Below are 10,360 nucleotides of genomic sequence, written 5' to 3'. Positions count from 1 at the left end.
TGCCTGGCTAAAGGATTTTCAAAGTTATGAAACATTAATGGTAGAAAATCTGGACCAGTGCCGAAAGCAAGGAGCAAGCAACTTTCCTCAGAGTAAAGGGGAAAGTCAGTGTATGATTGTGGGAATATGGATGACCTCTACTGACTGTTTCATATGCTTCATTTTCAGGTCCTGTGGGAGCTGGCAGCAAACCTTGTATTGCCCACCAGAAACAGCTGTGTTTACCACCATTGTGTCCTTAAGATACAGTTTAATAAAGTTCAGCCAGACAGCCTCTTAAACAGGTTGTAATGCGGGTTCTGTTTTTGTGTTTTCAATCAGTGCGTGTGCAAAACTCGCCCGACCTGATTTTTGTTGCTGTTGTTATCAACCCCAGTTTATCTGCCCCATCTCTTCGTTATCGCCAGGCCTTTCTCCAGGTGGGGTGACCCTCAGCGTTGGAGCAAATCGTGATTCTGTATTTATTTTCACGTCCATGGAGGTTGCATAATGCCTTCACTCACAAAAAACAGACGTGTATGAGGCTTCCAGGTGGGGTACTGTATGAGTTCACAGGGAAATCAGTATTGTGAGCAGAAGCTTGGGTCAGAGGAAACATGACCAAACAGTGACATGCACCTCCCTCACTCACCAGCCCGTAATGTATTCTGTAACACCTCACTGTCCACATCGAATCCGGGTGGTCCAACAACAACTTACCATTGCAAAACATCCCAAGGTACCTCATGTAATCAATCAAAAACTGAGCTCAAGCCAGGGTGGCACAGTGGTTAACACTGTTGCCTCACAGAGTCAGGGACTCGGGTTTGATTCTGGTCTTGGGTGACTGTCTGTGTGGAGTTTGCACGTTCCCCCCGTGTCTGCGTGGATTTCCTCCAGGTGCTATGGTTTCCTCCCACAGTCCAAAGATGTGCAGGTTAGGTGGATTGGCCATGATCAATGCACAGGGTTACAGGGATAGGGTGGGGGATTGGGCCTAGGTGGGGTGCTCTTTCGGGGGGTTGTTGCAGACTCGATGGGCCACTGTAGGGATTCTATGATTAGGACGAAAGCTTCGCAGCTGCATTGTATTTTGCTTCTTTTGGCCTCCCAATCAAAATAAACTTCAATTTCTGTACAAACCGATGACCTGAGCAGCAGCTGCAGTGTGGGACTTGGTCTCAGCGTATCCAGACTAGGAAGGGGTAAACGTAGCCAGGCTATCAACTGCTGATTTCTGCCATGCAATGACCTCTGATGGAATGTGCTCTCAGAAGATAACATGAGCTTTCACTGAGTTTTTCCTGCCAACTTTCACAAGATGTGGAGATGCCGGCGTTGGACTGGGGTGAGCACAGTAAGAAGTCTTACAACACCAGGTTAAAGTCCAACAGGTTTGTTTCAAATCACTGGCTTTCGGAGGGCTGCTCCGGAGGATTCATCTGAGGAAGGAGCAGTGCTCCGAAAGCCAGTGATTTGAAACAAACCTGTTGGACTTCAACTTTCACCAGGTGAGATTTTCTGGGTGCCTGCATGCAGTCACATAGGTTCTCCAGGGTGGTGTTAATGACATATATCATAGAATGATAGGATAAAACAGTAAAGAAGGATCAGTGTTGGGGCCCTTGCTGTTTGTAGTTTATATAAATGAGTTAGATTTGAATGTAAGAGGGTTGATCAATACGTTTACAGATGATACAAAACTTGGTGGGGTGGTAAATAGTGAGGAGGATAGACTTAGATTGCAGGAGGATATAAGACCGTATAGGAAAGGAATTAGACAATTCGACTTACCGATCTGCTCCGCCATTCCATCATGGCTGATATGTTTCTCAGCCCCATTCTCCTGCCTTCTCCCCTTAACCACTGATCCTCTTATTAATCAAGAGCCTATCTATCTCTGGGACCTCGGGTATCAGCACGTCGGAGGTAGACACACGTTGGGTAGATCCTGCGCGAGGCTCGACTTTTTTTGGAACTTAATGCCCGGTCCCAGTGGCAATTTTTGAAAAAACAGATGCAGGAGGACATAAGGCAGGGCAGCACGGTAGCATTGTGGATAGCACAATCGCTTCACAGCTCCAGGGTCCCAGGTTCGATTCCGGCTTGGGTCACTGTCTGTGCGGAGTCTGCACATCCTCCCCGTGTGTGCGTGGGTTTCCTCCGGGTGCTCCGGTTTCCTCCCACAGTCCAAAGATGCGCAGGTTAGGTGGATTGGCCATGCTAAATTGCCCTTAGTGTCCAAAATTGCCCTTAGTGTTGGGTGGGGTTACTGGGTTATGGGGATAGGGTGGAGGTGTTGACCTTGGGAAGGATGCTCTTTCCAAGAGCCGATGCAGACTCGATGGGCCGAATGGCCTCCTTCTGCACTGTAAATTCTATGTAAAATAAGGAGGGAGGGGGATATCTGAAACTCAGAAAAAGACCACCGGGAAGAAGGGGGCTAGTGAAGGTTCACCATCAGGTGAAAGGGTCAGCCCAACAGTGATAAAGGTAGCGGAGGTTTGGCCGCTGGCTGGGGCCGTGCCCTTCAGAGTAAGAACATGACCGAGGCTATGGGATTCAAAAAACAGTTTGCTAAACACATGGAGGTGAAGAGAAAGGAAATGACGGTGGCTATGCTGGTGAAGGAGGCGATTGCCCCACTGAAGATGGCAGTATCGAAGACATCGGCCAAGGTGTGGGAGCAGGAAGAGAAGCTGAAGGGGGTGGAGGAGGCCTTGTTGCAACTCAGCGATCAGCTCGCCTCGATGGGTGAGGAGCTGCAGAGGGTGGTGGAGGCCAACAAATGCCTGAGAGCGAAGGTGGAGGACCTGGAAAACAGATCTAGGTGGCAGACCTCCCGAATTGACGAGACTATTATTGGGCGCCGAATGCGGAGAAGGTGAGGAGTTGGGTTGTGAGGGGCGGGGGGTGCGCGAGGTTGAGGCTGATACAGTTGAAGGTCGTAAATAGGGCACACCTCACGGGGGCGAGGATGAGCCAACTCTTCGAGGGAGTGGAGGATGTCTGTGAGCAGTGTGGGAGGGGCCTCCCAAACCATGTACACATGTTTTGGTCCTGAGCTATTGGAGGGTGATCTTTCGTATCATCTCAGGGGTACTACGTGTGGTCTTGGAACCGAGTCCCTTAGAGGCCATTTTCGGGGTGTCGACCGGCCTGAGCTGCAGGGCGAACCCTAGCATCGATCCCCTCAGATCTAACTTGATCTTCTCAAACCTGAGAAACCTAGCCATGTCACTAACCCATACCCCCAAGTCCCTCCATGCCAACAAGATCCGTCTCCGGGCTACCGGGGAGGCAAAAGCCAAAACATCAGCCTCTCTCATCCCCTGGACTCCTGGGTCTTCCGGCACCCCAAATATCACCACCTTGGGACTCGGCACCACCCTCATCTTTAATACTTCTGACATGACTTTAGCAAACCCCTGCCAGAAAGCCCTCAGCCTCAGACATGCTCAAAACATATGGTCTGCAGGACCCCCCGCATAGCACCCACACCGATCCTTCACCTCCTCAAAGAACCTGCTCATCCGGACCACAGCCATGTGCGCCCTGTGTATCAGGCTCAGCCTGGCACACGACGAAGATGCATTGACTCGTCTCAGGGCCTCCTCCCATAATCTGGCCTCCAACACCCCACCCAGCTCTTCTTCCCACATTCGCTTCACCCTTTCGACATGAATGCTAACATTGCATTTGCCTTCCTAACTACCAGATGAACCTGCACGTTAACCTTAAGAGAATCCTGAACTTGGACTCCTAAGTCCCTTTGTACATCAGATTTCCAAAACCTTTCCCAATTCAGAAAATTCCTACCAAAGTGCATAACCTCAACTCACACTTTTCCACATTACATTTCATCTGCCACTTCTTTGCCCACTCTCCTAGGTTGTCCAAATCCATCTGCAGCCTCCCCACTTCCTCAACATTACATGTCCCTCTATGTTTCTTTGTATCATCTGCAAACTTTTTTTAAATATAAATTTAGAGTACCCAATTCAGTTTTTCCAATTAAGGGGCAATTTAGCATTGCCAATCCACCTATCCTGCACATCTTTGGGTTGTGGGGGCGAAACCCACGGAAACACAGGGAGAATGTGCAAACTCCACACGGACAGTGACCCAGAGCCGGGATCGAACCTGGGACCTCGGCGCTGTGAGGTCGCAGGGCTAACCCACTGCGCCACCGTGCTGCCCCTATCATCTGCAAACTTAGCAACAATGCTCTCAGTTCCTTCTTCCAGATCATTAATGTACATCGTGAATAGTTGTGTTCCCAACACTGACCCCTGCAGAACACTACTAGTCACTGGCTGCCATTCTGAATAAGACCCCTTTATCCCCACTCTCTGCCTTTTGCCAGTCATCCAATCCTCTATCCATGCCAATACTTTGCCCCGAACATCATGCGCTCTTATCTTGTTTAGCAGCCTCCTGTGCGGCAAAGGCCTTCTGGAAATCCAAATAAATCATGTCCACTGGTTCTCCTTTGTCTAACATCCTCGTTACCTCCTCAAAGAACTCTACCAGATTTGTCAGACATGACCTCCCCTTGATAAAGCTGTACTGACTCAGTCCTATTTTATCATGCACTTCCAATATCATAGAACATAGAACATTGAACGATACAGCGCAGTACAGGCCCTTCGGCCCTCGATGTTGCACCGACATGGAAAAAAACTAAAGGCCATCTAACCTACACTATGCCCTTATCATCCATATGCTTATCCAATAAACTTTTAAATGCCCTCAATGTTGGCGAGTTCACTACTTTTGCAGGTAGGGCATTCCACGGCCTCACCACTCTTTGCGTAAAAAACCCACCTCTGACCTCTGTCCTATATCTATTACCCCTCAATTTAAGGCTATGTCCCCTCGTGCTAGCCACCTCCATCCGCGGAAGAAGGTTCTTGCTGTCCACCCTATCTAACCCTCTGATCATTTTGTATGCCTCTATTAAGTCACCTCTTAACCTTCTTCTCTCTAACGAAAACAACCTCAAGTCCATCAACCTTTCCTCATAAGATTTTCCCTCCATACCAGGCAACATCCTGGTAAATCTCCTCTGCACCCGTTCCAAAGCTTCCACGTCCTTCCTATAATGAGGCGACCAGAACTGTACGCAATACTCCAAATGCGGCCGTACTAGAGTTTTATACAACTGCAACATGACCTCATGGCTCCGGAACTCAATCCCTCTACCAATAAAGGCCAACACACCATAGGCCTTCTTCACAACCCTATCAACCTGGGTGGCAACTTTCAGGGATCTATGTACATGGACACCGAGATCCCTCTGCTCATCCACACTACCAAGAATTTTACCATTAGCCAAATATTCCGCATTCCTGTTATTCTTTCCAAAGCGAATCACCTCGCACTTCTCCACATTAAACTCCATTTGCCACCTCTCAGCCCAGCTCTGCAGCTTATCTATGTCCCTCTGTAACCTGCAACATCCTTCCGCACTGTCTACAACTTCACCGACTTTAGTGTCGTCTGCAAATTTACTCACCCATCCTTCTGCGCCCTCCTCTAGGTCATTTATAAAAATGACAAACAGCAACGGCCCCAGAACAGATCCTTGTGGTACGCCACTCGTAACTGAACTCCATTCTGAACATTTCCCATCAACTACCACTCTCTGTCTTCTTTCAACTAGCCAATTTCTGATCCACATCTCTAAATCACCCTCAATCCCCAGCCTCCGTATTTTCTGCAATAGCCGACCGTGGGGAACCTTATCAAACGCTTTACTGAAATCCATATACACCACATCAACTGCTCTACCCTCGTCTACCTGTTCAGTCACCTTCTCAAAGAACTCGATCATCTTTAATAATGGACTCTAAAACCTTACCAATGACCGAAGTCAGGCTAACCGGCCTATAATTTTCGGTCTTCAGCCCCCCTCCCTTCTTAAACAGCGGTGTTACATTCGCCATTTTCCAGTCCTCTGGGACCCTCCCTGCCTCCAACGATTCCTGAAAGATCACCACCAATGCCACCACAATCTCCTCAGCTATCTCTTTCAGAACCCTGGGGCATAGTGCATGTGGTAAGGGTGATTTGTCCACCTTCAAACCTTTCAGCTTCTCCAATACCTTCTGCTACTAAACTCACCTCTGCCCCCTGACTCTCTTGAAGTTCTGGCATCACACTGGTGTCTTCCACCATGAAGACTGATGCAAAATAACTATCCAGTTCCTCTGCCATTTCTGCCAGTCTAAAGATGCGCAGGTTATAGGTGGATTAGCCATGCTAAACTGCCTTTCGTGTCCAAAAGGTTAGGTGGGTTTACTGGGTTGCGGGGATAGGATGGAGGTGTGTATTTAAATAGAGTGCTCTTTGTAAGAGCTGGTGCAGGCTCAATGGGCTGAATGGCCTCTTGCTGCACTGTAAAGTCTATTATTTTATGATTCTTTGTTCCCCATTACTACTTCTCCAGCCTCATTTCCCGATGGTTCAATGTCCATCCTTTTCTCTCTCTTACCTTTTATATATCAAATAAACACTTGCAATCTTATTTTATATTACTAGCTAGCTTACACTCATATTTCACCTTCTCCTCTCCATTATTGTTCTTTTCCAGTTATCCTCTGCTTGCTTTTGAAGGCTTCCCACTAGTCCTCGCCACTTTGTATGTTTTTTTTTGCTTTAATGCTGTCCTTGCGTTCCCTCATCAGCCATGGTTGCCTCATCCTCTCCTTAACATGTTTCCTCCTCCTTGGGATGAAATTCTGTTGTGCCTCTCGAATAACCCCAAAACCTCCTGCCATTGCTGCTCCATTGTCTTCCCTGTTAGGCTCCTCTTCCAATCAACTCTGGCTAGCTCCTCCCTCATGTCTTTGTAGTTACCTTTATTTAATTGTAATACCGTTACATCTGATTCCAGCTTCTCCCTCTTAAACTGCAGGGCAAATTCTATCATATTGTGGTCACTGCTCCCTAAAGGTTCATTCATTTTATTCCCTAATCAAGTCTGCCTCATTACACAGCACTAAATCCAGAATTGCTTGAACTCTAGTGGGCTCTCCCATAAGCTGCTCCCAAAAACCATCTCGTCGACATTCCACAAATTCCTTTTCTTGGTATCCGCCAACAACCTGATTTTCCCAGTCCACCTGCATATTGAAGCCCCCCATGATTATTGTAATATTGCCTTTGTTTTATATAAAATTAGAGTATCTAATTATTTTTTTTCAATTAAGGGGCAATTTAGCGTGGCCAATCCACCTACCCTGCACATCTTTGGGTTGCGGGGGTGAGACCCACGCCGACACAAGGAGAATGTGCAAACTCCACACGGACAGTGACCCGGGGCTCAGATCAAACACAGGTCTTCGGTGCCGTGAGGCAGCAGTGCTAACCACTGCACCGCCGTGCCACCCTTCTATTACGCCTTTTCTATCTCATGATTTATTTTCTGCCTCCCGTCCAGACTACTGCTAGAGGGCCTATACATAACTCACCTCAGGGTCTTGTTTCTTTTCAGATTCCTCCACTCTACCTGCACAGATTCTACGTGTTCCGACACTATATCACTTCTTGTTATCGATATAATTTTATTTTGTTACTAACAAGGTAACCCCCTCCCTCTGCCCATCTGTCCTTTTGATAGGACACATATCCTTGGTAATGGAACTCTTCTTTTCCTCTTTAAATATGACTTTATTGTCAGGCACTTGGCTGGTACACACTCGAATATGAAATGGCCTTTTTGGCGATTACAAAATGAATAAAAAACTGTTCGTTTGACAATTACAGTTGAATACGACACTAGCCAGTTGCGATTACAAAAGAAAAAAATCTTAGAAATAATGGGCACACGGTGGCGCAGTGGTTGGACCCCGCTGGCAGGAGGGCCTTCATCAGGGGCTGGGGGCACTAGTGGGGGGTGGTCTGGGGTGGCGCAGCTTGTTACAGGGGGGCAGTTTTTGGCAGGCCGGGCTCACGTGCAGCCGGCGCCATGTTCACGCTGCAGTCGGCACAGGCCGCCACCGTTCTCGTGCGCAGCCATGGACCTGGCCATTCTGCAGCCATATCCACATGTAAAGCTAGTACTAGCCCCCCACCAGATGGAGGATCAGTGGGCGGCAGTGCCAACTTTCTGATTGTAAGGCCAGACCGATCCTGCGGATGTGGTCTTTAGACTGGATACAAAACTTAACCTCTATATGAATTAAACTAGATTCTATCACTGCAGGGTAGCATGGTGGTTAGCATAAATGCTTCACAGCTCCAGGGTCCCAGGTTCGATTCCCGGCTGGGTCACTGTCTGTGTGGAGTCTGCACGTCCTCCCCCTGTGTGCGTGGGTTTCCTCCGGGTGCTCCGGTTTCCTCCCACAGTCCAAAGATGTGCGGGTTAGGTGGATTGGTCAGGCTAAATTGCCCGTAGTGTCCTAATGAAAGTAAGGTTAAGGGGGGTGTTGTTGGGTTACAGGTATAGGGTGGATACGTGGGTTTGAGTAGGGTGATCATGGCTCGGCACAACATTGAGGGCCGAAGGGCCTGTTCTGTGCTGTACTGTTCTATGTTCTATCACTTGATATTTAGATCCCAGGCCTTATCCCTTTTCAGATATGTCTCTGTAATGCCCACAACATGGTACCTGTCAATTTCAATGTGCGCTACAAGTTAATTTACTTAAATGCATGCCTGTAGGTTCAACATCCTCAGTCCTGCATTGACCACCCTCATCTCATAGTTGTCCCCTTATCTGTTGTGCCTGATGTTAGATTCCTACCACTTTCTATACTCTCTGTTCGATTACATGTTCTGGAAACTTTACTAACCTTTCCTGAGTTTTCCCCGCCCTTATCTAGTTTAAGGTCCTCATCATTAACCTGCAGTCTTACCTCTTCCTTGAACTTTGATTTTCTAATTTTCCATACAACTGAAACCTCCCCTATGGACTGGTTAGATGGGCTGATCAGTGGTAAATGGAATTCAATCCGGTTAGGTGTGAGGTGATGCACTTGGGCAGGACAAACAAGACAGGGTAATACATATTAAATGGCAGGACTCTGGGAAGCACCAAGGATCAGATAGACCTTGGTGTGCATGTACACCGGTCACTTAAGGTATCAGAGCAGGCAGATAAAGTGGTTAAGAAGGCATAGTTTGGAGCTCTGGAACCGGAGGTGGTAGTGTCCATGGACGCGGAGAAAGCATTTGATCGGGTGGGGTGGCGGTATTTGTTCGATGTTTTGGGAAGGTTTGGGTTTGGGCTGAGATTTGTGGCATGGGTCCGGTTGCTGTCTGTGGCGCTAAGAACAAGGGTGAGGACAAATGACATGAGCTCGCATTGACTTACACGGGGGTATGAGGCAGGGGTGCCCGCTGTCGCCGCTGCTGTTTGCGCTGGCCATAGAGCCATTGCCGATGGCTCTCAGGGGATCGGCAGAGTGTCAGGGGATAATGAGGGGACAGAGGGAACATTGGGTGTCGCTCTATGCCGATAACCTGTTGCCGTATGTTTCGGATCCGTTGGAGAGTATGGGAAGGATTATGGGCCTGTTGGGGATGTTTGGAGGGTTCTCAGGGTACAAGCTGAATGTAGGGAAAAGCAAGGTATTCCCGGTGAATGAGCTGGCACAACGGGCTAATTTAGGGGGGATGCCATTTACGGTAGCAAGGGGTAGGTTTAGGTATTTGGGGATTCAGGTAACAAGGGAATGAAACCTGAGGTGGGATACACTGCACTTAACGTTGGCGGGGAGGGTCCAAGTGGTGAAAATGAATATTCCGAGGTTCTTGTTTATCTTTCAGGCTCTCCCGCTCTTTATACCAAAGACCATTTTTCGGAAAGTGGATACGATCATCTCGTACTTTGTATGGGTGGGGAAGGTGCCGAGGGTGGGGAGGACCCTGCTACAGAGGCAGAGGGGGGGGGGGGGGGGGGGGGGAGTTGGCGTTGCCAAACTTGCTTCATTAGTACTGGGTGGCGAATGTGGACAAGGTGCGGTGGTGGTGGGAAGGAGAAGGGTAGAGTGGGTTAGGATGGAGAAGGAATTGTAAGGGGTCTAGTTTGAGGGCTATGGTGATGAGCAGCATGGTGGTGCAGTGGTTAGCACTGTTGCCTCACGATACCGAGATCCAGTCCTAAACATTCTGTACTCCACTAATGTCTCTGCTGATTTGCTCCCCTTGTACTTGTTAAAATCTTCTCTTTTGGGCAGCACGGTGGCACAGTGGATAGCACTGCTGTCTCACGGCACCAAGGTCCCAGGTTCGATCCCAGCTCTGTGTCACTGTCCATGTGGAGTTTGTACATTCTCCCTAGGTTTGCGTGGGTTTCACCCACACAACCCTAAAAGATGTGCTGGGTAGGTGAATTGGCCACGTTAAATTGCCCCTTAATTGGAAAAAAAATGAA

This window comes from Scyliorhinus canicula, chromosome 6 (genome assembly GCF_902713615.1).
Source record: "Scyliorhinus canicula chromosome 6, sScyCan1.1, whole genome shotgun sequence".
Classification (NCBI taxonomy): domain Eukaryota; kingdom Metazoa; phylum Chordata; class Chondrichthyes; order Carcharhiniformes; family Scyliorhinidae; genus Scyliorhinus; species Scyliorhinus canicula.
The sequence above is the reverse complement of the archived record's forward strand: the minus strand, read 5'-3'. Positions refer to the sequence as shown.